Raw genomic sequence first — 26,121 nt, forward strand, 5'->3', positions numbered from 1 at the left:
TTATTGTGCATCTACCTCTGCGTGCTTCCTTTATTAACTGGCTTTATTGTTCAATTCTGTAATATGCTTTAAATGTTTTCACCTCTTTTTGTTTTATACCAGTGTTGTTTTATAATCTTCATGTCGTCAAGCCGGTCTAAACCTGTCAGCCGAACCAATCTCACAGGACCAAGCATTCAAAATGAAATGCCAAGCTTCTGTTTTAATACCCTTAAAGTGTCAGTATAACCTAATGTTGGCTTTGTGTGTGTGTTGCTATAGAGCATAGGGTGCATACGCCATAAGGCCCAGAGTGGCGCTAGTACAGTGTAGTCCAGTGATGGTGTAGTTTATGTAGCTAATAAATTTAAATGTTTTACCCAGAAATGAATACTTGCCTCTGATCTAGTCCACAGACTTTTTGTGTTTATTTTTCCTACATGGTAACGTAAAGAAAATACATTTATGTGCCTGCATGAGCCCCACCATTTTATCCTTTACACTGTGGCTTTGCTCCATTTACTAACTAATCTCCCAACTTCACGTCTCTGTCGTATGTTCCTTTAAGCAGCAGCATCGTCTCACACATAGAAGTATATCCAGCAATACAGAATGTATGTCGAGAGCTATAGCATCGTATGAAATGGAATATTTCTAGCATCATTGCTGTAACCCTGTTGTAAATTATTTGTTATTGTCACAGTTACCACATCGTATGTCATTAAACTGTCAAACACATGATGCATCACTGTGTGTTCATTTATATAAATAATAAACAATATATAATATTACGACTTTTTTTCTCGTAAAGTTATGACTTTATTCTCGTAAAGTTATGACTTTTTTCTCCTAATATTACGACTTTTTTTCTCGTAAAGTTATGACTTTATTCTCGTAATATTCCGATTTTTTTTTTCGTAAAGTTGACTTTATTCTCGTAATACGACTTTTTTCTTGTAAAGTTATGACTTTATTCTCGTAATATTATGACTTTTTTCTCGTACAGTTATGACTTTATACTCGTAATATTACGACTTTTTTTTCTCATACAGTTATGACATTATTCTCGTAATACAACTTTTTTCTCTAACTCATAACTTTACGAGAAAAAAAGTCGTAATATTACGAGAATAAAGTAATAACTTCAGGCGAACGTTTTACTGGCCGTCGCTTTCAGTCCAAAATGGCGGAAGTTTCGCTTTGCTGCCTCTCGCTGATGTTACAGTGGAGTGGAACAAACCATTAACTTTCACTTCTTATAAATATCCTTCTTAGCTCCCATGAGATATCATTATTATTATCATCATTATTATCTCCAGAGGCCAATAAACATCGAATAAACGAATAAACGTCCATAAATCCGCTTACAACTACCTGCACCACTTGGATTATTCCACCTCCTCCCCCTCCCTCTCAGAGTGGTATGCTCCGTCTCCTCAGAGTTCATCAGACCGCCGCGGTGAGTTACAGAAGTTCAGCCAATTAACCGCAAAAAAACGTCTTTTACCACCTTTATTTGACTGTTTTTCTCATCAATTGAACTGTAAGTACTTTAAGTTACATGTGTACAGTATATTCATCCCTTTTCAGGCACTTTTTGTTCCTTGTTGTGTCTGTTAATCATGTAAATGAGGCTCATTAAGGGTGTGTCTGCCGTTAGCTTCTTACCTGTAGAGGTGTTAGCTCTCTGGTCTGTTGTTACTACTTTATACACTTATTATACTGTATTGTTCATATTTATCTATATATATAGGTTTAGTCAGGTAACATAGGTTAGTACTTGTTGTATTCACAGTCTGGGTTAGATAGATAATAGATATAAAACAGTTAGCGGCGACATTACGTCATAACTAACTAACGGGATAATAGTGACGTAGACTAACGGTTACGTCACTTGTTGCTAGGCAGAACTCCTCTGTTGTTAAGAGCCTGATGAGCATGTTTCTCATAAAGTTATGACTTTATTCTCGCAATATTGCAACTTTTTTCTTGTATATTTATGACTTTATTCAGGAAAGCTCAAAATGTCAAAAGTTTTTGATCCCAAATCACAGCATGGTTTTTTCTATGGTATTCCTCAAGGTCTTGGTGTCTTAATTTGGTATTTAGGAGGGATTATTGATCATTTTTATCAATTTTCAAACGGTAAAAACGTTTACATTTACTACCAAATCTGTGTAATAAACGCAGGGCGGTTACATAAAGTCAGACATGATACAACAATATATTAATTTAATTATTTCAAATTACATTAACTAGTGATAAAATAACAGAAATTATACCATTACTAATAATGATTAAACTATTAATTATCATTTCATTGTTTATTAACACTAAAATAACTATTAATTAAGTTTAATTAACTATCAATTTAAAATTTATAAAAGATGATTAATATAAAGTGTTACCAAAATACTTTTAACAATCATAATAAACGCAGAGAGGTTGTTTTCAATGATTTAAAGTACATGAAGTCAGACATGATTCACATATTTATATATTTTATAGTGAGACTTTCATCAAAGAGTATAGAAGCAAAGAGATGAAACTCCGCTGCTGCCATTTTGGACTGAAAATTTGTATTATATTTATAATATTTTATTCAATACTGTCCATTTTGGTAGAATACGACAATAGATAGAATAGAAATAATGTTGTTTTACTTTGGTATGGAACCTTTTAGCCGAGGGGTAAGCAACCTTTACTATCAAAAGAGCCATTTTAGGCAAAAAAAAATAAAAAATCTGTCTGGAGCCGCAAAACATTTGATCATTGTGATGAAGGTAACACAGTTTATAGTCTAAGTATATAGTATATATTTGTGGCCTCATGGTTCCACCTTGTGGTTGTGCTATGCATAGTGGTGCATGTCCTTCAATTCCTTACAGTGCCTGGGTTTAATGGTTTCCTTTTGTTTTATTCATCCTTTTTGAGAAACCACACACATACGTATAACACAAACTACAAAGGTTTTCCTGTACACCCTGTCAAGCCACACTCAGAAGAGCTTGATTTATGCAGCAGAGTTTCAGTTTCTACTCTTTGTTTCTCTGCAGGTTGATGGTGAAGGTGAAGATGAAGTTTCTGCAGCTTCAGTTTGATCTTCCTTCTCTCTCTGGTTCTTTGCGTTGATTGTTGCCAGAGATAGTCCAGTGGGTAAGGACACTGACCGGCGACGCTGAGATGCGGGTTGAAACCCCGCTTGAGGTACGCCACACATGAGTGTGTGTAATAAATGTGTGTGTGGTTTAATTTGTATGCTATAAAAAAAAAAAAAATGAAATATTTCTAATGCTGCCATCACAAGAACCATTCGTTGAGATTTTGCGTCAATTTCAACTTGCGAATTTCCGATTTTACAACAACATCCAACGAGGAGGAAACAGAGAACAGGTAAGTCCAAGTGAGCCCAGGAGGTTGAGCTAGCTAGCTTAGCAAGCCAGCTAGCTTGACGGGCATTTTTTAAAATATTTTTTAAATGCTTCTGTGAAAACTGTAAATATATATGTTTCAGTAGTCTGTAAGTATATATAATACATATTATGAAGTAAACCTGCCTTAATATCTGTACAAACCAGGACGCAATGACATGGTTAAAAACAACATGGATGGAAAGAGATTGCAGGTTATTGTCCCTGCTTTTGTCTCTCTTGGCGAATAATCAGCAGCTGGTTGAAAACTCTACCAGACTGGCTCTTGGGATGTGGAACGTCACCTCTCTGGCGGAGAAGGAACCAGAGCTGGTGCAGGAGGTGGAGCGTTATCAACTAGATATAGTTGGGCTGACCTCCACGCATAGCTCTGGTTCTGGAACCACACTCCTGGAGAGGGGCTGGACTCTCGCCTTTCCGGAATTGCCCAGGGTGAGAGGCGGCGGGCTGATGTGGGGATACTCACGAGCCCCCCGGCTGAGCACTGCAATGTTGGAGTTCTCCCCGGAGAACAAGAGGGTTGCCTCTATGCGACTGCGAGTCGCTGTGAGGATGTCTCTGACTGTTGTTTGTGCTTATGCACCAAACAGCAGCTCGAAGTACCCGACCTTCTTGGAGTCTCTAGCTGGCGTCCTGGAGAGGGCGCCGGCTGGGGACTCTAAAGTTCTGCTGGGGGACTTTAACGCTCACATGGGCAACGATGGCCTGCCTGATCTGAACCCGAGTGGTGCTTTGTTGTTGGACTTCTGTGCTTGTCATGGATTGGCCATAACAAACACCATGTTCGAGCATAGGGTGGTTCATAAGTGTACTTGGTACCAGGACACCCTAGGCCAACGATCGATGATCGACTTTGTGGTTGTCTTCAGATCTCGGGTGAAGACGTTTCATATTTGAATGCAGACGTCTCAAATACTGGCACCTTCCTCGTTAGTATAGTGGACAGTATCTCCGCCTGTCACGCGGAAGACCGGGGTTCGATTCCCCGACGGGGAGTCTTTTCGACCAGCTGCTGATATTAACCAAGGAACACAGAAGCAGAGACTTCGCTCTCTTTCCATTCATGTTCTTTACTCTTGTTGACACACTGCCTCAGCATTGTCTGGTTTACTGATTATTTGACTAAACCGTTTGCTTTTATTACTCAGAATAAAAATTAAAAAAGAACAGTAAACATGAACAAAGAAATATATTTCCCCCCGGTTTCGAATCGGGGACCTTTCGCAGGACTGTCAGTCAAATCCAAGACACAGCAGCTGTGACTGAATCCAGTTCAAAATCTCTCCCGAGTCTAAAATTAGCATGTCGTCTGGCATTTGAGACCTCTACAGTTAAATATGAATGCTGCATTAATATGTCCACATGCACAAAAGCCCCCTTCATCAGTTTCCGTAGTGTAGTGGTTATCACGTTCGCCTCACACGCGAAAGGTCCCCGGTTCGAAACCGGGCGGAAACACATTTTTCAACATTGTTAATGTTTACTCTGCGACTGCAAACTGCCCCAGTGTGAGCTTAAGGTCACGGGTCTACTCTGCTGGTAATAAATATGGACTGTGCCCTCCGGGTTGAGGGTAAAATGGAGGAAGTGACTGAGTGTGACTGAGACTGGGTTGTTGTTCTATTAGTTTCGTCAGACTGTGACCTTCAGCTCACACTGGGGCAGTTTGCAGTCGTCGAGTAAACATTAACAAAGAATATATATTTCCACCTGGTTTCGACCGGTGACAACATGATAACCACTACACTACGGAAACCCATTAAAAAGATTTTTGTGCATGTGACTGCGTTAACGCAGCATTCATATTTAACAGCAGATGTCTCAAGAGTGTAAAATTAGCATGACGTCTGGCATTTGCAGTTAAATATGACTGGTGCATTTTAGTGTTCACATACATTGCTTTGCCTTTCATCAGTTTCCGTAGTGTAGTGGTTATCACGTTCGCCTAACACGCGAAAGGTCCCCGGTTCGAGACCGGGCGGAAACACTGTTTTTTGTTTTTTGTGCTATAAAAAAACAACTAAATATTTCTAATGTTGCTATCACAAAAGCCATTTGTCGAGATTTTGCGTCAATTTCAACTTGCGAATTTCCGAATTTACATCAACATCCAACCAGGAGGAAACAGAGAACACGTAAGTCCAAGTGAGCCCAGGAGGTTGAGCTAGCTAGCTTAGCAAGCCAGCTAGCTTGACAGGCATGTTTTAAAATATTTTTAAATGCTTTTGTTAAAATTGTAAATATATGTGTTTCAGTAGTCTGCAGGCTGTTCAACTCACTGCAGATAATAGAGGAGCTGATCATGTGACCTTCACCTGTATATTACATATTCTACAGTAAACCTGCTCTGTACAAACTAGGGGTGGAACGGTTCACAAAATTCACGGTTCGGTTCATTTATGTTTCAGCAAGGAGGGCAATTTCAACATGCTTTTCATTTATTTGTCAAAAATAAGTTAACAAATGTTTGCCTTAACAAAAGTATGGCTACATAAAGAACATAAACACTTCTTCATTGACAAATCTTAATTGAAAGAGTCTTCTACAGTAATTAGTGCAAAGAAAAAATGCAGCTCTGTTATTTCCATATAAATATAATGAAATTATAAACTAAGGCCATACATTGAAGCATAAGCTCAACCAGAACTATGCTAAAAAACGTAGAGCTTTTTATCTCCCACTCATTCAACAGTGGCTCATTGGTCATAATTCTTACTATAACAGTTAAGGCAGTCAAACACTGACATATTGTCAATAAGAAAAAAATAATTACAAAAATAAAATCACAAATGTCTGTAATGTAAATGTAATGTTCCACCTTAAGGCTGTTGGTAAATCCTCAACTGCTGCTTATGCTAGTTTATACAGGGCAGGCACAACAGACTAACATTCACACGTGAAGGCTCACGCTCTTTGACCATCTGCTTTAATTCTGTATTGTTTATGATCGAGTGTGGTCGTATATGCAGCGATAAACACTCTTATAGCATTAGATGTTACTTTGGCACGGTGTGAATCTGAAGAGGGAGGCTGTCTGAACGCTGTGGGGGAACGGACTCTCGGTCCAGTCAGCTTTTGTTTCGCACCACAAATCGACACATTCGGGTGATGCCTTCGTAATCAAATGTTTCAAGTGTCAACATATAAACCCGACTTCAGTTGAACAGTGTCGGCGTACAGTTTGACACAAATTGTTGTCAGTTTAGCTTGACTATCATGAGCTACTGGGTGCTACAGTGCTAATACCATTCCTGGAGCGCTGCCAAAACTTTCCGTATAAAACTCACGCTCCAGAGTTTGTGTTCCGCGCGTGCGAGTAGTAGACATAAACAGCTGTTTGTGTAACGGCGGACCGAACCGAACCGACGTCCCGAACCGAACGGTTCAGGTCAATTACATGAACCGTTCCACCCCTAGTACAAACCTGGAGGAAATTACATGGTTAAAAACAACATGGATGGAAAGAGAGCGAAGGTTATCGTCCCTGCTTTTGTCTCTCTTGGCGAATAATCAGCAGCTGGTGGAAAACTCTACCAGACTGGCTCTTGGGATGTGGAACGTCACCTCTCTGGCGGGGAAGGACCCGGAGCTGGTGCAGGAGGTGGAGCGTCATCAACTAGATATAGTTATACTGACCTCCACGCATAGCTCTGGTTCTTGAACCGCACTCCTGGAGAGGGGCTGGACTCTTGCCTCTTGAGGAGAACAGAGTTCTCCCCGGAGAACGAGAGGGTTGCCTCTATGCGACTGCGAGTCGCTGTGAGGAAGTCTCTGATTATTGTTTGTGCTTATGCACCAAACAGCCGCTCGGAGTACCCGACCTTCTTGGAGTCTCTAGCTGGCGTCCTGGAGAGGGCGCTGGCTGGGGACTCTATAGTTCTGTTGGGGGACTTTAACGCTCACATGGGCAATGACGGCCTGCCTGATCTGAACCCGAGTGGTGCTTTGTTGTTGGACTTCTGTGCTTGTCACGGATTGGCCATAACAAACACCATGTTCGAGCATAGGGTTGTTCATAAGTGTACTTGGTACCAGAACACCCTAGGCCAACGATTGATGATCGACTCTTGGGTGAAGAGACGAGCAGAGCTGTCAACTAATGGCTGCTGGACAGACCTTTGAAACCCAAACGTTTCAAATTTGAATTCAGACGTCTCACAAACTGCCACCTTCCTCGTTAGTATAGTGGACAGTATCTCCGCCTGTCACGCGGAAGACCGGGGTTCGATTCCCCGACGGGGAGTATTTTCGACCAGCTGCTGATTATTAACCAAGGAAGACAAAAAACTGCGCTCTCTTTCCATCCATGTTCTTCACTCTTGCTGACATATTGCCACATTGTTGTCTGGTTTACTGATTATTTGACTAAACCGTTTGCTTTTATTACTCAGAATAAACATTTCAAAAGAACATGAACATGAACAAAGAAATAGGTTCCCGCCTGGTTTCGGACCGGGAACCTTTCGCAGGACTGTCACTCAAATCCAAAACACAGCAGCTGTGACTGAATCCAGTTTAAAATCTCTCCCGAAATTAGCATGTTGTGTGGCATTTAAGGTTTCTGCGTTTAAATATGAATACTCGATTAAAATGACCACATGTCCCTTCATTAGTTTCCGTAGTGTAGTGGTTATCACGTTCGCCTCACACGCGAAAGGTCCCTGGTTCGAAACCGGGCGGAAACACATTTTTCAACACTGTTAATGTTTACTCGGCGACTGCAAACTCCCCCAGTGTGTGCTGAAGGTCACGGGTCTACTCTGCCGGAAAACAGTGGACTTCGTCCTCAAGGTAGAGGGTAAAATGGAGGAAGTGACTGTGAGTGAGACTGGGTTGTTCTATTAGCTTCGTCAGACGGTGAAACTCAGCTCACACTGGGGGAGTTTGCAGTCGTCGAGTAAACACAAACAAAGAAATATGTTTGCACATGGTTTCGAAATGGTGACCTTTCACGTGAGGCGAACGTGATAACCACTACACTATGGAAACCCATTAAAAGGATTTTTGTGCATCTGACTGCGTTAATGCAGCATTCATATTTAACAGCAGATATCTAAAGAGTGTAAAATTAGCATGGCATCTGGCATTTGTAGTTAAATATGAATGGTGCATTTTTTTTTGGCATAGATTGCTGTGCCTCTTATCAGTTTCCGTAGTGTAGTGGTTATCACGTTCGCCTAACACGCGAAAGGTCCCCGGTTCGAGACCGGGCGGAAACACTGTTTTTTGTTGTTGTGCTATAATGAACAACTAAATATCTATAATGCTGTTATCACACATGCCATTCGTCGAGATTTTGCGTCAATTTCAACTTGCGAATTTCCGAATTTGCATCAACATCCAACGAGGAGGAAAAAGAGAACACGTAAGTCCAAGTGAGCCCAGGAGGTTGAGCTAGCTAGCTTAGCAAGCCAGCTAGCTTGACGGGCTTTTTTAAAATGTTTTTGAAATGCTTTTGTTAAAACTGTAAATATATGTGTTTCAGTAGTCTGTAAGTTCAACTGACTCTGCCGATAATAGAGGAGCTGATCATGTGACCTTCACCTGTATATAACATATTATACAGTAAACCTGCCTTAACATCTGTACAAACCCAGACGAAATGACATGGTTTAAAACAACATGGATGGAAAGAGAGCACAGGTTATTGTCCCTGCTTTTGTCTCTCTTGGCGAATAATCAGCAGCTGGTAGAAAACTCTACCAGACTGGCTCTTGGGATGTGGAACGTCATGTCTCTGGCGGGGAAGGAACCGGAGCTGGTGCTCCAGTTATCAACTAGATATAGTTGGGCTCACCTCCACGCATAGCTCTGGTTCTGGAACCACACTCCTAGAGAGGGACTGGACTCTGGACTGAACAGCCGCTCAGAGTACCTGACCTTGGTGTCCGGTTCGAGACCGGGCGAAAACACATTTTTCAACGTTGTTAGTGTATCGACGACTGCAAACTCCCCCAGTGTGTGCTGAAGGTCATGGTCTGATAAAAAGCTAATATTACCTCAACCAAGGCCTGCTTTCCCCTCCTGAGACGTCTGATGGTTTGCCAGAACTTCCCAGAGTTTTCTAATCACCAACATCGCAGACTGGCTCTTGGTATGTGGAACCCATGTTTTTTCTTCGTGTTTACTCGACGATTTCAAATTCCCCCTTCATTGCCACGCCAGGAACACTCCTCTGTTGTTAAGAGCCTGACAAGCATGTTTGTATATCCATTACACAATCTACACTTTGATTGATGTCTATTGGACCGCTTCAATTGGCTGCTGATTGTCGCTGCATCTCTTGCTCTTAGTATAGGAAGAGCTTGATTTATGCAGCAGAGTTTGAACAGGTTTCAATTTCTACACTTTCTTTCTCTGCAGGTTGATGAAGGTGAAGTTTCTGCAGGTTCATTTTGATCTTCTTCATCTTCTCTCTCTGGTTCTTTGTGTTGATTGTCACCAGAGATAGTCCAGTGGGTAAGGACACCGACCGGTGACGTTGAGATGCGGGTTGGAACCCCGCTTGAGGTAGGCCACACAGGAGTGCGTATGATGAATGTGTGTGTGGATTAATTTGTCTGCTATAAAAAAAACAAATATCACCAAAGCCATTCGTTGAGATTTTGCGTCAATTTCAACTTTTCCGAATTGCGAATTTCCGAATTTACAACATCCAAGGAGGAGGAAACCGAGAACAAGTAAGTCCAAGTGAGCCCAGGAGGTTGAGCTAGCTAGCTTAGCTAGCTCAAGCTTAGCAAGCTAGCTAGCTTGACGGGCATTTTTAAAATATTTTATAAATGCTTTTGTTAAAACTGTAAATATATGTGTCTCTCTTGGCGAATAATCAGCAGCTGGTAGAAAACTACCAGACTGGCTCTTGGGATGTGGAACGTCACCTCTCTGGCGGAGAAGGAACCAGAGCTGGTGCGGGAGGTGGAGCGTTATCAACTAGATATAGTTGGGCTGACCTCCACGCATAGCTCCGGTTCTGGAACCACACTCCTAGAGAGGGGCTGGACTCTCGCCTTTTCCGTAGTTGCCCAGGGTGAGAGGCGCCGGGCGGGTGTGGTGATACTCACAAGCCCCCCGGCTGAGCGCCGCGAGCGCCGCAGTGTTGGAGTTCTCCCTGGTGAACAAGAGGGTTGCTTCTATGCGACTGAGAGTCGCTGGGAGGAAGTCTCTGACTGCTGTTTGAACTTATGCACCAAACAGCCGCTCGGAGTACCCGACCTTCTTGGAGTCTCTGGCTGGCGTCCTGGAGAGGGCGCCGGCTGGGGACTCTATAGTTCTGCTGGGGGACTTCAACGCTCACATGGGCAACGATGGAGAAATCTGGAGGGGGGGGATTGGGAGGAACGGCCCGTCTGATCTGAACCCGAGTTGTGCTTTGTTGTTGGACTTCTGTACTTGTCATGGATTGGCCATAACAAACACCATGTTTGAGCACAGGGTTGGTTGTTCATAAGTGTTCTTGGTACCAGAACATCTTAGGTTAACGATTGATGATCGACTTTGTGGTCGTAATCAGATCTGCGGCTGTATGTCTTGGACACTTGGGTGAAGAGAGGAGCAGACACACCTGGTATACCCAAACGTTACATATTTCTATAAAGACATATAAAAATTCTGTAACCTTCCTCGTTAGTATAGTGGACAGTATCTCCGCCTGTCACGCGGAAGACCGGGGTTCGATTCCCCGACGGGGAGTATTTTCGACCAGCTGCTGATTATTAACAAAGGAAGACAAAAGCACAGACTATAAACTCTCAGAATCATATATCACTTATGATAGGAATATTGTTTCGTGGACAAATTGGTTTGCTGTACAAATTCCCCCAGTGTGTGCTGAAGGTCACGGTCTGATGAAGCTAATATAACCACAACCAACGCCTGCTTTCCCCTCCTGAGTCGTCTGACGGTTTGCCAGAACTTCCCTGAGGCCAACCAAAATTCTGAAATACACAGAAACATAAAGGGAAGCATTTATCATACATTTACCGTCACTCAAACCCAAGACACAGCATCTGTGAGTGAATCCAGTTTATAATCTCTCCCGAGTCTAAAATTAGCATGTCGTCTGGCATTTGAGACTTCGGTGGTTAAATATGAATGCTGCATTAATATGGTCACATGCACAAAAGATCCCTTCATCAGTTTCCGTAGTGTAGTGGTTATCACGTTCGCCTAACACGCGAAAGGTCCCCGGTTCGAGACCGGGCGGAAACACATTTTTCAACATTGTTCATGTTTACTCGACGACTGCAAACTCCCCCTTCATTGCCACGCCAGTAACACTCTGTTGCTAAGAGCCTGACAAGCATGTTTGTATATTTCATTACACAGTCTATGCTTTGATTGATGTCTTTTGGACCGCTTCAATTGGCTGCTGATTGTTGGTGCATCTCTAGCTGTTAGTTTAGGAAGTGCTTGATTCATGCAGCAAATTTTGAAGTTTAATTTGTCTGCTTTAAAAAACAACTAAATATTTCTAATGCCGCTAACACAAAAGCCGTTCGTTGAGATTTTGCGTCAATTTGCGAATTTACAACAAGATCCAATGATGAGGAAAGTCCAAGTGAGCCCAGGATCTTGGCCAAAGATATCTCAAACTTCTGCATCCTTCCTCGTTAGTATAGTGGACAGTATCTCCGCCTGTCACGCGGAAGACCGGGGTTCGATTCCCCGACGGGGAGTATTTTCTATCAGCTGCTGATTTTAACCAAGGAAAACAAAAGCAGAGACAATAAACTGCGCTTTTTCCATCCATGTTCTTCACTCTTGCTGGAATATTGCCACATTATTGTCTGGTTTACTGATTATTTGACTAAACCGTTTCCTTTTATTACTCAGAATAAAAAGAGTAAACATGAACAAAGAAATATGTTTCCCCCCGGTTTCGAACCAGGGACCTTTTGCGCAGGAGCCGGGAATAGTGGGGCTTATGTCTCTTAACTTTTTACATTCATTCTCTATGGTAGTTCTTATCACTACGGCTGTCATATATTTTTGGCCATAAGCGGGATTTTGGTGGCGCTGTTTCCCCCTTTAGATGCAAAATCCTGTTTACTTTGACTGTTTCATTGTTTTTCATATATCACATATGATAGAAATATTATGTTTCATGGACAAATTGGTTTGCTGTAGAGTAACAACCCTGAGAACTTTAACTTGACGACTGCAAACTCCCCCAGTGTGTGCTAGGGGTGAAACGGTTCACAAAATTCACGGTTTGGTTCATATCACGGTTTTGGGGTCACGTTTTTCGGTTCGGTTCGGTACATTTATCTTACAGCGAGGAGGTCAATTTCTGAGTTCAACATGCTTTTCATTTATTTGGCAAAAATAAGTAAACAAATGTTTGCCTTAACAAAAGTATGGCTTACCTTACCTTAGTATGTCATTCCTGGTGAGCTGCCAAAACTTTCCGGGTAAAACTCACGCTCCAGCGTTTATGTTCCGCGCGTGTGACTAGTAGACAACCGAGGTCAACCGAAATTCCGAAATACATAGAAACATACAGGGAAGCATTTAAGTTTATCATACATTTACTGTTACTCAAATCCAAGTCACAGCAGCTGTGAGTGAATCCAGTTTAAAATCTCTCCCGAGTCTATAATTAGCATGTCATCTGGCATTTAAGACCTCTACAGTTAAATATGAATACGGCATTACGATTTTCACATGCACAAATGGCCCCTTCATCAGTTTCCGTAGTGTAGTGGTTATCACGTTCGCCTCACACGCGAAAGGTCCCCGGTTCGAGACCGGGCGGAAACACATTTTTCAATATTGTTAATGTTTACTCGACGACTGCAAACTCCCCCAGTGTGTGCTGAAGGTCATGGTCTGATGGAGCTAATATTACCACAACCAACGCCTGCTTTCCCCTCCTGAGTCGACTGATTGTTTGCCAGAACTTCCCTGAGTTTTGTGATCCTCGACATCACAGACTGGCTCTGGCTGATTTTACGGATCACATAGATTGGGGTACTTTTCATCAGTTTCCGTAGTGTAGTGGTTATCACGTTCGCGAAAGGTCCCCGGTTCGAGACCGGGCGGAAACAATACCTTTTGATCGTGTTTACTTGATAACTGCAAACTCCCCCTTCATTGCCATGCCATGAAGCACTCCTCTGTTGTTAAGAGCAAATGACATGGTTAAAAACAACATGGATGGAAAGAGAGCGCAGGTTATCGTCCCTGCTTTTGTCTCTCTTTTTGGGGCTGGACTCTCGCCTTTTCCGGAGTTGCCCAGGTTGAGAGGCGCTGGGCGGGTGTGGGGATACTCACAAGCTACCTGGCTGAGCGCCGCAGTGTTGGAGTTCTCCCCGGCAAACGAGAGGGTTGCCTCTATGCGACTGCGCGTCGCTGGGAGGAAGTCTCTGACTGCTGTTTGTGCTTATGCACCAAACAGCCGCTTGGAGTACCCGACCTTCTTAGAGTCTCTGGCTGGCGTCCTGGAAAGGGCACAGGCTGGGGACTCTATAGTTCTGCTGGGGGACTTCAACGCTCACATGGGCAACGATGGAGAAACCTGGAGGAATGGCCTGCCTGATCTGAACCCGAGTGGTGCTTTGTTGTTTGACTTCTGTGCTTGTCATGTATTGACCATAACAAATACCATGTTCTATCGGACAGACCTGGGAAACCCAAACGATCCATATTTTTTCTAAGACATCTCAAAAGTTGTCATCTTCCTCGTTAGTATAGTGGACAGTATCTCCGCCTGTCACGCGGAAGACCTGGAGGAATGGCCTGCCTGATCTGAACCCGAGTGGTGCTTTGTTGTTTGACTTCTGTGCTTGTCATGTATTGACCATAACAAATACCATGTTCTATCGGACAGACCTGGGAAACCCAAACGATCCATATTTTTTCTAAGACATCTCAAAAGTTGTCATCTTCCTCGTTAGTATAGTGGACAGTATCTCCGCCTGTCACGCGGAAGACCGGGGTTCGATTCCCCGACGGGGAGTATTTTCGACCAGCTGCTGAGGGTGGACAAGGGAGACAAAAGCAGAGACAACTCGAAGTGCACTCGAGAGCGCAGACCTCCGCCAAGGAGGGTTTCATGCATGTCGCTCCCCACTCACCCCCGGATCAACACCAAAATATATTGGAGTGTTCATTGTGCCACAATGCCGCATTAATCCGCTCAATAATACGTGAGGAAATAAACAAAGCAATTGATAAATTGCAGCCTCAATTGGATTTCTTAAAAGTCGAACTGAGTCTGAAATCAGATTGGCAAATATGCTGTAAACTAAGAAATTTTGTTACTAAATCAAATAAGAAGAAAAATAAACTGTATTATGAAAACAGAATAAATTAAATCAAACATGATAGTAAACAATTATGGAATACTTTGAATTATCTATTGAGAGGATATACTAAGTCCACCCCGTCTTATTTTAGATATTGGAGGGGAATTTTTTACTAAGCCAAAAGACATAGCAAATCATGTAAATAGTTATTTTATAACCAAGATAGATACGTTAAAAAGCACTGTACAGCCAAATAATACAGATTTATCACATATATTAATAGATCATATTATGAAAGGCAAAGTGTTGCTTGGAATTCAAGAAAGTGAGTTTTGCTAAAGTTGAATTAATGATAATGACTTTTAAGGATAAACCACCTGGGGTTGACGGTCTTGATAGCAAGCTACTAAGGCCCATAGCTCCATTAATTGCTCCGATGGTCACACATATTATTAATCAATGCTTTAATGAAAATGTATGTCCACAAGCATGGAAAATATCCAAAGTAGTGCCAATACCAAAAAATAAAAAGTTGCCTTTTTCTGAATCCAATAGTCGACCTATAAGTTTATTACCAATTTTGAGTAAGATAATTGAAAGAATTGTGTATGAACAGGTTCAGTCTTATTTTACCAATAATAATTTAATCACCAATTTCCAACATGCATATAGAGAAAAAATTTCGACGGCCACTGCCTTGACTCAAATGGTTGATGACTAGTTTAAGGAAATAAAAGAGAGAAAAATTAAAGGAGTAGTGTTGCTTGATTTTTTCTGCGGCTTTTGACATCATGGATCATGAGTTAATGTTGAAAAAATGTAAATGTTATGTTTTTTCTCAGTCTGCATTATTGTGGTTAAATAGTTATTTGAGCGATAGAAGGCAAATAGTGTACTTTAATGGAAGCTATTCAGATGTTAAACATGTGAAACATAGAGTGCCTCAGGGAAGTTGTCTTGGGCCACTTCTATACATAATGTTTTACTAATGATCTTCCTTTAGTAGTACAAAAGTCGTGTGAATGTGTATTTCTTTTTGTCACCATGTAAACTAGGGGGGACATAGTTTTGGACTTGGGAAAGATCTTAAACTGAATTCGGGTAGGCTCCATCACCTTCCTCGTTAGTATAGTGGACAGTATCTCCGCCTGTCACGCGGAAGACCGGGGTTCGATTCCCCGACGGGGAGTTCTTTTGACCAGCTGCTGATTATTAACCAAGGGAGACAAAAGCAGACAATAAACTGCGCTGTCTTTTCATCCATGTTCTTTACTCTTGCTGACATATTGCCACAATATTGTTTCCTCCTTTGGAAACAAGTAAAGACACAGACCGGCTGGCAATGTTCCAGTGTTTACAGGGAGTACACAGAAACATAAAGGCTTCCCTGTATGTTTCTGTGTACTCCCTGTAAGTTTATTATACATTTACTGTCACTCAAATCCAAGACAGCAGCTGTGACTGAATCCAGTTTAAAATCTCCCTCGAGTCTAAGATTAGCACACGTCTAGCATGTGAGGCGTCTGCAGTTAAGTATGAATACTGCATTAATATGTCCACATGCACAAAACTGTCCATCATCAGTTTCCGTAGTGTAGTGGTTATCACGTTCGCCTCACACGCGAAAGGTCCCCGGTTCGAAACCGGGCGGAAACACATTTTCTTTTTTTGACTTCACTCCACACAATCGCACTCAGTCACTTCCTCTTCTCTGCGACCCATCTGATCCCGGTTCGAAAATGGGAGGAAACAACTTTCTTTGTTCGTGTTTACTTTGCAGGAGTAATTGTTCCCCCCTGCTGAACAAATTCCTGAGCCAAAGCCGAGACCTACTTTCCCCTCTTGAGTCGTCTGACGGTTTGCCACAATTTCCTTGAGGCCAACCAAAATTCCTTCTCCATGGCCTTCACCTGAAACCAACCAATGTGAGAGAATCAGAATCAGAATCAGAATCAGAATCTTGTTTATTGCAAGGTGTATCAGGTATACACTAGGAATTTGCTTTGGTTCGTTGGTGCAAATGAGCAGTAAAAACAACAATGGAATAATTAAAAAAAAAAAAAAAATTTGAAGTCAATCTGGTCAAATCTGTAGGAGGAGTTTGTTAAAGTATAGTGCCTGGAAATGGCAAAAAAAAAACTAAAATAACACATCTAATTCAAAATGGCCGACTTCCTGTTGGGTTTACGGTATCCCTCCGAGAGGCTTTTTTGTACATCTCAACATGTTACTTATACCTGCCAAATTTCATACTTCTAGGTGAAACCACAATGAGGGGCTCAATTTTAGCAATTTGTTAGGGGGTGATTTCGTGCCATTTTGTCACATCCGAGCAAGAGACCAAGAAAATATAAACATTTTTCACCTGTCCTGATACATGTGCAAAATTTGCTCAACTTCCAAGCACGTTTAGCCCTTCAAAGATGCAATTCATTAGCGCAAATAATAATAATAAGAAGAAACGGACCAATTACATAGGGCCTTCGCCGACCTTCGGTCAGTGCTCGGGCCCTAACTAAATATATTATAAACAGATTGCCGGTGTGCAAACAATCAGGTACCACAGAGAGAGAGGGAGAGAAAGAGAGAGACAGTGGGGGGAAGGTATTGAGAGTGTAAGAGAGAAGGGGGAGTTGGTGTCAGGGGGGCAGTGGTGTGTTGTGTGTGAGAGAGAGAGACAGTCACAGGGGGGCTGTTGGAGAGCCCCACTGCCATGGGGAAAAAACAGTTTTTGTGGCGTGAGGTTTTGATCCTGATGGACCTTAACCTCTTGCCAGATGGCAGAGTCTGAAAGAGATCTCTCCAGAGTGTAAAATTAGCATGACGTCTGGCATTTGAGACCTTTGCAGTTAATTATGAATGGTGCATTATGCTGATCACATGCATTCAAAAGTCTTCATCAGTTTCCGTAGTGTAGTGGTTATCACGTTCGCCTAACACGCGAAAGGTCCCCGGTTCGAGACCGGGCGGAAACAGATTTTTTTGTCCGAGCCTTGACCCATGGGGCACAGCCCAAAGAAACAACAAGGAGCCGCCACCCTATGGACCCACCACCTGCAGGGATAGGCATTGGGGTCGTGTGCAATGCGAGCCGGGCGGCAGGTACAGGCGGGAATCTAGGCGTGCTGATCCTCAGCATCGCAGACTGACTCTTGGTACATGGAACGTCACCTCTACGGCGGGGATGGACCCATAGCTGGTTCAGGAGGTGGAGTGTTATCAACAAGTATTAGTTGGGCTCACCTCCACGCATAGTTCTGGTTCTGGAACCACACTCCTGAAGAGGGGCTGGACTCTTGCCTTTTCCAGAGTTGCCCAGGGTGAGCTGAAGTGTTGGAGTTCTCCTCGGAGAACGAGAGGGTTGCCTCTATGCGACTGCGAGTCGCTGTGAGGAAGTCTCTGACTGTTTTTTGAACTTATGCACCAAACAGTCGCTCGGAGTATCCGACCTTCTTGGAGTCTCTGGCTGGCGTCCTGGAAAGGGCACAGGCTGGGGACTCTATAGTTCTGCTGGGGGACACTGATCCAAAATCCTGCTTTCATTGACTTTTTCTTTCTTTTTTTTTCATTGACACAAAAGTGTCTTTCATCAGTTTCCGTAGTGTAGTGGTTATCACGTTCGCCTCACACGCGAAAGGTCCCCGGTTCGAAACCGGGCGGAAACAAATTTTTCTACATTGTTCATGTTTACTCATTTGCCAAACCTTCCTTAAAGGTCAACCGAATTTCCTTCTCCATAGCCTCCACCTTAAACCAACATGTGATTGGAATATCACATTTCAGGGACAAATCATTTAATATAATAAGATGAACAATCAGCAGCTGGTAGAAAATTCTCCCCGTCGGGGAATCGAACCCGAATCGAATGGTGTTTTTTTTTATTTGGCCAGATGCTTTACATATCTGGAGATATGTTGGCATGTGTCTTTAGCTCCATGATGCTTAATCAGGAGCCCATCAATGGCAGCTCTCATGGCTTCTGGCAGCCGTGAATTCTCCATTCTGCTGTACATTAACAATCCCGCTCCAGGTTCGAAACCAGGCTGAAATACATTTCTTTGTTCCCGTTTATTCCGTGGCAGTTCTTGTTCCCCCCCTGTTGAACACAGCCTGAGCAAAAGCCAAAGCCTGCTTTCCCCTCCTGTTTGCAAAAAAACTTTCTTAAAGGTCAACCGAAATTCTTCTCCATAGCCTCCACCAGAAACTAACATGTGATAGGAATATCACATGTTGGACAAATAATTTCATATAAGATGATTAATTAGCAGCTGGTCAAAAAGACTCCCCGTCGGGGAATCGAACCCCGGTCTTCCGCGTGACAGGCGGAGATACTGTCCACTATACTAACGAGGAAGGTGCACTAATGTGAATTAGCACGCTACCGCATATCTGGCAATGTTCCAGTGTGTACAGGGAGTACAGAGAAACACAGGGAAGCATTTAAGTTTATTATACATTTACTGTCAGTCAAATCCAAGAGACAGGAGCTGTGACTGAATCCAGTTTAAAATCTCTCTCGAGTCTAAAATTAGCATGTCGTCTGGCATTTGAGACGTCTGCCGTTAAATGTGAATGCTTCACTGAAAAATTCACATGCATAAAAGGTCCTTTCATCGGTTTCCGTAGTGTAGTGGTTATCACGTTCGCCTAACACGCGAAAGGTCCCCGGTTCGAGACCGGGCGGAAACATTTGTGTTATTTGTTTGAGTTCACACTCTGTCACTTCTTCTTCTCTGCGACCCATCTGTCCCTTTCAACCTGATAGAAGTCAGACTGTGTGAACTCCCTCCAGATCATCTCCTCCACCATGCCCTGTGCCTTGTACAGGGAGAACCCTTTGGAGGGGCAGTAGATGTACTTCCGACACCCCAGGGAAGCCGGTATGAATGGGAGGGCTGTGGGGGTTCTGCTTCACTGGCTGCTGACAGAACCGACACCGGTGACATGTTGGCTGCTGACTTCCTCTCGGCCCCTCCTTTGCCACCTCCTCCACTTGGCCCCCCTTCTGTCTGGCGGCATCCAGCTCCCGCTAAAAGAACGGAGACGCAGCAAAGTCCTCAAAAGACATGCGGGGGTCTCTGAGGCCTTCGTCTGTGTACATCTTAAAGACCTTTGTGGAGTAGTAAAAGTACTTCACTGTTTTAGTCTGATGAAACACATTTCTTCATTTGTGTTTGCTCGTCAACTGCAAATTCCCCCAGTGTGTACTGAAGGTCACGGTCTGATGAAGCTAAAAGAACCACAACCAAGGCCTGTTTTCCCTCCTAAGTTGTCTGACGGTTTGCAAGAACTTCCTTGAGGCCAACCGAAATTCCTTCTCCATACCCTCCACTTGAAACCAACCATTCTGCTGTACAGTAACAACCCCTCTCCATGTTCGCCTAAAACGTGAAATGCCATATGTTCCCTGTTCAAGACCGGGCGTAAACACATTTCTTTGTTCGTGTTTATTCCGCAGCAGTTCTTGTTCCCCCCTGTTGAACACAGCCTGAGCAAAAGCCAAGGCCTACTTTCCTGTCCTGAGTAGTCTTGATGGTTTGCCAAAACTTCCTTAAAGGTCAACCGAAATTCCTTCTCCATGGCCTCCACCGGAAACCAACATGTGGTACAAACCATTCTGTTAAAAAATACTCCCCGTCGGGGAATCGAACCCCGGTCTTCCGCGTGACAGGCGGAGATACTGTCCACTATACTAACGAGGAAGGTGCTAACTCTTGAATTAGCATTTTATCAGAAAGCTGGCACCGTTCCAGTGTTTACAGGGAGTACACAGACACATACAGGGAACCATTTCACATTCAAATGCATAAAATTTCCTTTCATTGATTTCTGTAGTATAGTGGATATCATGTTCGCCTCTGACGCGAAAGGTCCCCGGTCTGAAACTGGGTGGAAATATTTGAGTTATTTGTTTGAGTTCACTCCACACAATCACACTGCAGCTGCTGTGTCTCCAAATCCTTCTCTGGGCTGGTATTGAGCAAGGAGCTGGTGTTTCTTAATTTGGCCAGATGCTTTACATATCTGGAGATATGTTGGCATGTTTCTTAAGCTCCATGGTGCTTAATCAGGAGCCCATCAATGGCAGCTCTCATGGCTTCTGGCAGCAGTGAATTCTCCATTCTGCTGTACATTAACAATCCCGCTCCCGGTTTGAAAACGTTCGGAAACACATTTCTTTGGTCCAGTTTATTCCACAGCAGTTCTTGTTCCCCCTGTGTTGAACTCAGCCTGAGCAAAAGCCAAGGCCTGCTTTCCCCTCTTGAGTTGTCTTGACGGTTTGCCAAAACTTCCTTAAAGGTCAACTGAAATTCCTTCTCCATAGCCTCCACCTGAAACCAACACGTGATAGGAAAATATCACATTGCATGGACAAATCATTTCAAATAATAGGATGAATAATCAGCAGCTGGTAGAAAAAGACTCCCCGTCGGGGAATCGAACCCCGGTCTTCCGCGTGACAGGCGGAGATACTGTCCACTATACTAACGAGGAAGGTGACAATATAGGAATTAGTCCGCAATCGCACAGCTGGCAATGTCCCAGTGTCTACAGGGAGTACACAGAAACATACAGGGAAGCATTTAAGTTTATTAAATATTTACTGTCACTCAAATCCAAGAGACAGCAGCTGTGACTGAATCCAGTTTAAAATCTCTCTCGAGACTAAAATTAGCATGTCGTCTGGCATTTGAGACGTCTGCCGTTAAATGTGAATGCTTCACTGAAAAATTCACATGCATAAAAGGTCCTTTCATCGGTTTCCGTAGTGTAGTGGTTATCACGTTCGCCTAACACGCGAAAGGTCCCCGGTTCGAGACCGGGCGGAAACATTTGTGTTATTTGTTTGAGTTCACACTCAGTCACTTCTTCTTCTCTGCGACCCATCCGTCTCTTTCAGCCTGACAGAAGTCATACTGTGTGAACTCCCTCCAGATCATCTACTCCACCATGCCATGTGCCTTGTACAGGGAGAACTCTTTGGAGGGGCAGTAGATGTACTTCCTCGACACACCAGGGAAGCCGGTATGAATATGAGGGCTGCGGGGTTCTGCTTTACTGGCTGCTGACAGAACCGACACCAGTGACCTGTTGGCTGCTGACTTCCTCTCGGCCCCTCCTTTGCCACCTCCTCCAGTTGGCCCCCCTTCTGTCTGGCGGCATCCAGCTCCCGCTCAAAGAATGGAGACGCAGCAAAGTCCTCAAAAGACATGCGGGGGTCTCTGAGGCCTTCGTCTGTGTACATCTTAAAGACCTTTGTGGAGTAGTAAAAGTACTTCACTGTTTTAGTCTGATGAAACACATTTCTTCATTTGTGTTTGCTCGTCAACTGCAAATTCCCCCAGTGTGTACTGAAGGTCATGGTCTGATGAAGCTAAAAGAACCACAACCAAGGCCTGTTTTCCCTCCTAAGTTGTCTGACGGTTTGCAAGAACTTCCTTGAGGCCAGCCGAAATTCCTTCTCCATACTCTCCACTTGAAACCAACCATTCTGCTGTACAGTAACAACCCCTCTCCATGTTCGCCTAAAACGTGAAATGCCATATGTTCCCTGTTCAAGACCGGGCGTAAACACATTTCTTTGTTCGTGTTTATTCCGCAGCAGTTCTTGTTCCCCCCTGTTGAACACAGCCTGAGCAAAAGCCAAGGCCTACTTTCCTGTCCTGAGTAGTCTTGATGGTTTGCCAAAACTTCCTTAAAGGTCAACCGAAATTCCTTCTCCATGGCCTCCACCGGAAACCAACATGTGGTACAAACCATTCTGTTAAAAAATACTCCCCGTCGGGGAATCGAACCCCGGTCTTCCGCGTGACAGGCGGAGATACTGTCCACTATACTAACGAGGAAGGTGCTAACTCTTGAATTAGCATTTTATCAGAAAGCTGGCACCGTTCCAGTGTTTACAGGGAGTACACAGACAGGGAACCATTTCACATTCAAATGCATAAAATTTCCTTTCATTGATTTCCGTAGTATAGTGGTTATCACGTTTGCCTCCGACGCGAAAGGTCCCCGGTCTGAAACCGGGTAGAAATATTTGAGTTATTTGTTTGAGTTCACTCCACACAATCACACTGCAGCTGCTGTGTCTCCAAATCCTTCTCTGGGCTGGTATTGAGCGAGGAGCTGGTGTTTCTTAATTTGGCCAGATGCTTTACATATCTGGAGATATGTTGGCATGTTTCTTAAGCTCCATGGTGCTTAATCAGGAGCCCATCAATGGCAGCTCTCATGGCTTCTGGCAGCAGTGAATTCTCCATTCTGCTGTACATTAACAATCCCGCTCCCGGTTTGAAAACGTTCGGAAACACATTTCTTTGGTCCAGTTTATTCCACAGCAGTTCTTGTTCCCCCTGTGTTGAACTCAGCCTGAGCAAAAGCCAAGGCTCGCTTTCCCCTCCTGAGTTATCTTGACGGTTTGCCAAAACTTCCTTAAAGGTCAACTGAAATTCCTTCTCCATAGCCTCCACCTGAAACAACACGTGGTACAAACCATTCTGGTAAAAAATACTCCCCGTCGGGGAATCGAACCCCGGTCTTCCGCGTGACAGGCGGAGATACTGTCCACTATACTAACGAGGAAGGTGCTAACTCTTGAATTAGCATTTTATCAGAAAGCTGGCACCGTTCCAGTGTTTACAGGGAGTACACAGACAGGGAACCATTTCACATTCAAATGCATAAAATTTCCTTCCATTGATTTCCGTAGTATAGTGGTTATCACGTTTGCCTCCGACGTGAAAGGTCCCCGGTCTGAAACCGGGTAGAAATATTTGAGTTATTTGTTTGAGTTCACTCCACACAATCACACTGCAGCTGCTGTGTCTCCAAATCCTTCTCTGGGCTGGTATTGAGCGAGGAGCTGGTGTTTCTTAATTTGGCCAGATGCTTTACATATCTGGAGATATGTTGGCATGTTTCTTAAGCTCCATGGTGCTTAATCAGGAGCCCATCAATGGCAGCTCTCATGGCTTCTGGCAGCAGTGAATTCTCCATTCTGCTGTACATTAACAATCCCGCTCCCGGTTTGAAAACGTTCGGAAACACATTTCTTTGGTCCAGTTTATTCCACAGCAGTTCTTGTTCCCCCTGTGTTGAACTCAGCCTGAGCAAAAGCCAAGGCTCGCTTTCCCCTCCTGAGTTATCTTGACGGTTTGCCAAAACTTCCTTAAAGGTCAACTGAAATTCCTTCTCCATAGCCTCCACCTGAAACAACACGTGGTACAAACCATTCTGGTAAAAAATACTCCCCGTCGGGGAATCGAACCCCGGTCTTCCGCGTGACAGGCGGAGATACTGTCCACTATACTAACGAGGAAGGTGCTAACTCTTGAATTAGCATTTTAGCGGAAAGCTGGCACCGTTCCAGTGTTTACAGGGAGTACACAGACAGGGAACCATTTCACATTCAAATGCATAAAATTTCCTTTCATTGATTTCCGTAGTATAGTGGTTATCACGTTTGCCTCCGACGCGAAAGGTCCCCGGTCTGAAACCGGGTGGAAATATTTGAGTTATTTGTTTGAGTTCACTCCACACAATCACACTGCAGCTGCTGTGTCTCCAAATCCTTCTCTGGGCTGGTATTGAGCGAGGAGCTGGTGTTTCTTAATTTGGCCAGATGCTATACATATCTGGAGATATGTTGGCATGTTTCTTAAGCTCCATGGTGCTTAATCAGGAGCCCATCAATGGCAGCTCTCATGGCTTCTGGCAGCAGTGAATTCTCCATTCTGCTGTACATTAACAATCCCGCTCCCGGTTTGAAAACGTTCGGAAACACATTTCTTTGGTCCAGTTTATTCCACAGCAGTTCTTGTTCCCCCTGTGTTGAACTCAGCCTGAGCAAAAGCCAAGGCTCGCTTTCCCCTCCTGAGTTATCTTGACGGTTTGCCAAAACTTCCTTAAAGGTCAACTGAAATTCCTTCTCCATAGCCTCCACCTGAAACCAACACGTGATAGGAAAATATCACATTTCATGGACAAATCATTTCAAATAATAGGATAAATAATCAGCAGCTGGTAGAAAAAGACTCCCCGTCGGGGAATCGAACCCCGGTCTTCCGCGTGACAGGCGGAGATACTGTCCACTATACTAACGAGGAAGGTGACAATATAGGAATTAGTCCGCAATCGCACAGCTGGCAATGTCCCAGTGTCTACAGGGAGTACACAGAAACATACAGGGAAGCATTTAAGTTTATTAAACATTTACTGTCACTCAAATCCAAGAGACAGCAGCTGTGACTGAATCCAGTTTAAAATCTCTCTCGAGACTAAAATTAGCATGTCGTCTGGCATTTGAGACGTCTGCCGTTAAATGTGAATGCTTCACTGAAAAATTCACATTCATAAAAGGCCCTTTCATCGGTTTCCGTAGTGTAGTGGTTATCACGTTCGCCTAACACGCGAAAGGTCCCCGGTTCGAGACCGGGCGGAAACATTTGTGTTATTTGTTTGAGTTCACACTCAGTCACTTCTTCTTCTCTGCGACCCATCCGTCTCTTTCAGCCTGACAGAAGTCATACTGTGTGAACTCCCTCCAGATCATCTACTCCACCATGCCATGTGCCTTGTACAGGGAGAACTCTTTGGAGGGGCAGTAGATGTACTTCCTCGACACACCAGGGAAGCCGGTATGAATATGAGGGCTGCGGGGTTCTGCTTTACTGGCTGCTGACAGAACCGACACCAGTGACCTGTTGGCTGCTGCACCGCTGACTTCCTCTTGGCCCCTCCTTTGCCACCTTCCTCCAGTTGGTCTCCCTCTGTCTGGCGGCATCCAGCTCCCGCTCAAAGAATGGAGACGCAGCAAAGTCCTCAAAAGACATGCGGGGGTCTCTGAGGCCTTCGTCTGTGTACATCTTAAAGACCTTTGTGGAGTAGTAAAAGTACTTCAATGTTTTAGTCTGATGAAACACATTTCTTCATTTGTGTTTGCTCGTCGACTGCAAATGCCCTCAGTGTGTGCTGAAACCACAGTCTGATGAAGCTAAAAGAACCAAAACCAAGGCCTGCTTTCCCTTATAAGTTGTCTGACGGTTTGCAAGAACTTCCCTGAGGCCAACCGAAATTCCTTCTCTATAGCCTTAACTTGTGAACAAAATGTGATAGGAATATCACATTTCATGGACAAATTATTTCACATAAGATGTTGGTAGCAGTGAATTCTGTACAGTAACAACCCCTCTCCATGTTCGCCTAAAACGTGAAATGCCAGATGTTCCCTGTTCAAGACCGGGCGGAAACACATTTCTTTGTTCGTGTTTATTCCGCAGCAGTTCTTGTTCCCCCCTGTTGAACACAGCCTGAGCAAAAGCCAAGGCCTGCTTTGCTGAGTAGTCTTGATGGTTTGCCAAAACGTCCTCAAAGGTCAACTGAAATTCCTTCTCCATAGCCTCCACCTGACACCAACATGTGGTCGTACCATTCTGGTAGAAAATACTCCCCGTCGGGGAATCGAA

The 26,121-nt window shown here is 43.8% G+C and overlaps 1 protein-coding gene and 25 non-coding genes across 28 annotated transcripts in view; 19 read left to right on the plus strand and 7 right to left on the minus strand.

Moving 5' to 3' along the window:
• Window positions 1–1,461: 1,461 nt before the first annotated feature.
• uimc1 (ubiquitin interaction motif containing 1) overlaps window positions 1,462–26,121 on the plus strand; it is a 52,017-nt gene continuing 27,357 nt past the window's right edge. The window contains exons 1-3 of one of the 3 annotated variants that reach the window (XM_037748717.1): window positions 1,462–1,522; window positions 3,036–3,186; window positions 9,856–9,920. The gene's annotated coding sequence lies outside the window, so the exon portion shown is untranslated. Of the gene's footprint in view, window positions 1,523–3,035; window positions 3,187–9,761; window positions 9,921–26,121 lie in introns of those variants that run through there. The other 2 variants (XM_037748718.1, XM_037748716.1) reach the window with 2 other exon arrangements.
• On the plus strand, window positions 4,335–4,406 carry trnad-guc. The gene has a single exon. It is a non-coding gene; the product is annotated as a tRNA-Asp (tRNA).
• trnav-cac lies at window positions 4,796–4,868 on the plus strand. Its single transcript has one exon. It is a non-coding gene; the product is annotated as a tRNA-Val (tRNA).
• trnav-aac lies at window positions 5,325–5,397 on the plus strand. Its single transcript has one exon. It is a non-coding gene; the product is annotated as a tRNA-Val (tRNA).
• Window positions 7,582–7,653, plus strand: trnad-guc. Its single transcript has one exon. It is a non-coding gene; the product is annotated as a tRNA-Asp (tRNA).
• trnav-cac lies at window positions 8,023–8,095 on the plus strand. The gene has a single exon. It is a non-coding gene; the product is annotated as a tRNA-Val (tRNA).
• On the plus strand, window positions 8,557–8,629 carry trnav-aac. Its single transcript has one exon. It is a non-coding gene; the product is annotated as a tRNA-Val (tRNA).
• trnad-guc lies at window positions 11,028–11,099 on the plus strand. The gene has a single exon. It is a non-coding gene; the product is annotated as a tRNA-Asp (tRNA).
• Window positions 11,546–11,618, plus strand: trnav-aac. The gene has a single exon. It is a non-coding gene; the product is annotated as a tRNA-Val (tRNA).
• trnad-guc lies at window positions 12,014–12,085 on the plus strand. Its single transcript has one exon. It is a non-coding gene; the product is annotated as a tRNA-Asp (tRNA).
• On the plus strand, window positions 13,097–13,169 carry trnav-cac. The gene has a single exon. It is a non-coding gene; the product is annotated as a tRNA-Val (tRNA).
• trnad-guc lies at window positions 14,296–14,367 on the plus strand. The gene has a single exon. It is a non-coding gene; the product is annotated as a tRNA-Asp (tRNA).
• On the plus strand, window positions 15,774–15,845 carry trnad-guc. Its single transcript has one exon. It is a non-coding gene; the product is annotated as a tRNA-Asp (tRNA).
• trnav-cac lies at window positions 16,240–16,312 on the plus strand. The gene has a single exon. It is a non-coding gene; the product is annotated as a tRNA-Val (tRNA).
• Window positions 17,559–17,631, plus strand: trnav-aac. Its single transcript has one exon. It is a non-coding gene; the product is annotated as a tRNA-Val (tRNA).
• On the plus strand, window positions 18,249–18,321 carry trnav-cac. Its single transcript has one exon. It is a non-coding gene; the product is annotated as a tRNA-Val (tRNA).
• Window positions 18,938–19,009, minus strand: trnad-guc. Its single transcript has one exon. It is a non-coding gene; the product is annotated as a tRNA-Asp (tRNA).
• trnav-aac lies at window positions 19,273–19,345 on the plus strand. Its single transcript has one exon. It is a non-coding gene; the product is annotated as a tRNA-Val (tRNA).
• Window positions 20,287–20,358, minus strand: trnad-guc. Its single transcript has one exon. It is a non-coding gene; the product is annotated as a tRNA-Asp (tRNA).
• trnad-guc lies at window positions 21,080–21,151 on the minus strand. The gene has a single exon. It is a non-coding gene; the product is annotated as a tRNA-Asp (tRNA).
• trnav-aac lies at window positions 21,417–21,489 on the plus strand. The gene has a single exon. It is a non-coding gene; the product is annotated as a tRNA-Val (tRNA).
• Window positions 22,432–22,503, minus strand: trnad-guc. The gene has a single exon. It is a non-coding gene; the product is annotated as a tRNA-Asp (tRNA).
• trnad-guc lies at window positions 23,168–23,239 on the minus strand. Its single transcript has one exon. It is a non-coding gene; the product is annotated as a tRNA-Asp (tRNA).
• trnad-guc lies at window positions 23,904–23,975 on the minus strand. Its single transcript has one exon. It is a non-coding gene; the product is annotated as a tRNA-Asp (tRNA).
• On the minus strand, window positions 24,691–24,762 carry trnad-guc. Its single transcript has one exon. It is a non-coding gene; the product is annotated as a tRNA-Asp (tRNA).
• Window positions 25,028–25,100, plus strand: trnav-aac. Its single transcript has one exon. It is a non-coding gene; the product is annotated as a tRNA-Val (tRNA).

Source organism: Sebastes umbrosus, chromosome 17 (genome assembly GCF_015220745.1).
Source record: "Sebastes umbrosus isolate fSebUmb1 chromosome 17, fSebUmb1.pri, whole genome shotgun sequence".
Lineage (NCBI taxonomy): Eukaryota > Metazoa > Chordata > Actinopteri > Perciformes > Sebastidae > Sebastes > Sebastes umbrosus.